At 37.7% G+C, this 2116-nt stretch overlaps 1 long non-coding RNA gene across 1 annotated transcript; it reads left to right on the top strand.

The window, feature by feature from the left end:
- Positions 1-1230: 1230 nt before the first annotated feature.
- LOC119895127 lies at positions 1231-1580 on the top strand. The gene is made up of 2 exons (XR_005443034.1): positions 1231-1397; positions 1530-1580. It is a non-coding gene; the product is annotated as an uncharacterized LOC119895127 (long non-coding RNA).
- The last annotated feature ends 536 nt before the right edge of the window (positions 1581-2116 follow it).

Here is a 2116-nt window from a genome sequence, read left to right as displayed (position 1 = left end):
TTCCACTGTCTACTATGTATTAATAATGTGACAATGTGAAAGCACAGTAACATCGTTGCATGTAATATTCTACGTTTGACAACCAGTAATGGTTGCATGCAGCTCCTTTAATGATTTTTCTTTAATGGTTTTCTAAATATTATATAATCTGATAGCCGCTGGGCAGTAAGATGGTAAACTAAAGGATGTTCAATCAAATCAGTTTCATTGCCAGGTATGTGTACACATATGAGGAATTTGACTCAGGATTGTACATGATGTGCTTACTCGTACAAAAATACCATAACACGATAATAAAATAATAATTAAATAAAATCAGACACAAACTACAGTATAGACAACACTAATATACACACTATGAACAAAACAATATAGACATATTGACAAAGTGCAGTGATCAGAGTGCAAAGGATGCAAGAGTTAACTATTATTCTCATTATGTACATATTGAAGGTGGATATGATATACAGGTACAGGTATGATGGAGCATAGTGCAAAGGATGCTGGAAAAATAAATAATACCTATGACCTTATGACCTTAGGTAGGTGTATTGGTATACGGTATATACAATATGACATAGTATGAACAGCACTGAAATAGAGAATGGTGAATAAGTAAATTATAAGTGGAAACCAGTAGGTGACTGATTAGAGACAAAGTTACTGGGTTATTGCACAGGAATTGTTCCTGACACTGTGAGTCAGAAATCAGCTGTTCACTAGCTGTTCAATTTATAACTCAAATAATATTCCTTTTATTTTAAAATGTATCTATATGCAAATGATTAATAGTATGTGTGTATCTAAATTATGATCATATGAACAAAATACCAAAAGTGAAAAACACGAGATGTGTTCACAACTTATGCCCACATTAAGGCCATAACAAATAGACTTCATTTCATTCATTTGCTTCATTTTAAGGGGGCACAAGTCACAATATGCAGAGGACAGTAACAACACTATATCTCCTCTGTAGGTTTGACTGTCTGGTTCATGTAAGCATCATCCCCAGCTTGGATGTGGCAGCTGTGCAAGAAGTGATGTACAAGGTCCTTCAGATCACCTACAATGACCCCAGTGGTCTGCTACGGCTGCTGACTGATCCCAACAGCATACACACCAAACCTATTGGTTGGAAATAGTTCTTACCACGCATGTGTGTTTGTCTAAACTTTGCAGAAAAACTTATTCTGGTTCACAATAATATTTCCCCTTTCTAGAAAGTTTTGCCACCACCACCATCAGGCCTCCTGTTGTGGTTACAGACCCGTTTCCAGTCACAACCACCACATTTAAAACCACAACATCCATTCCTGCCACTGGCACCAGCACAAGTACCTCTTCGAATGTGGCCACAACCACCGCTTTCACAACAAGCCCTACAAATGTTTCTGGTCAGTCTGATTATTTACAGAACAGCTCTCCAGCCCGGTTTTGTGTGGATTATTTTGAGCTGTAACCTACTGGATGCCTTATGAAATGTGAATGTGAAAAGTGTTTTTTTTCTGTCTGGATCTCCTCTGCAGAGCTGTATTTTGAGGTAAAGGCGAATGTTTCCATAACAGGAATCTGTGACGCAAAACAGATTCTTTCCACCTGGGTATGTCCGACAGAATAGCATAGCTCTTTAGTTTTAGACATACAACAAAGAGTTGACTTTACCTGTTTTAAATGTGGTCTCTGACTCTCCACAGCTCAACTCTAGTCTACCTGGTGACGTGATGATGGTTTTTGACCTCCAGCTGCTCCCCAAAGCTCAGAGGTACAGTACATGATGTAGCTGCCACACCATCAACTCACCGTCTATTTCCACACAATCTGATACAATTTCTTAACTTTCAAAGTGATTTAATTTAGTGACTGATCTCACTTTCAGACTGCACCCTAACCTGCATTCAAACCTCTCTACCTCTGAGGGAGTAAGTAAACATAAAAAAATGTTTTTTTCCATGCTCTGAATTTATAGAATCTTTTATCTTATATTTAATCTTTTACTTCAGCCTGATTTTGAAACACCATAGAAGCATTTTCCAACATTCACCGTCCCTCCAAGGATAGCTAAACATTTTGAAAAAACAGCTCATTCACTTTCCTGCCAAGAGTTAGTTGAAAC

Source organism: Micropterus salmoides, unplaced genomic scaffold, assembly GCF_014851395.1.
Source record: "Micropterus salmoides isolate LMB-PRFRI ecotype aquatic unplaced genomic scaffold, ASM1485139v1 Ms_hic_scaffold_9, whole genome shotgun sequence".
In the NCBI taxonomy this organism is placed as follows: domain Eukaryota; kingdom Metazoa; phylum Chordata; class Actinopteri; order Centrarchiformes; family Centrarchidae; genus Micropterus; species Micropterus salmoides.
Note: the sequence above shows the minus strand (reverse complement) of the source record. Positions and strands in the feature narration are given on the sequence as shown.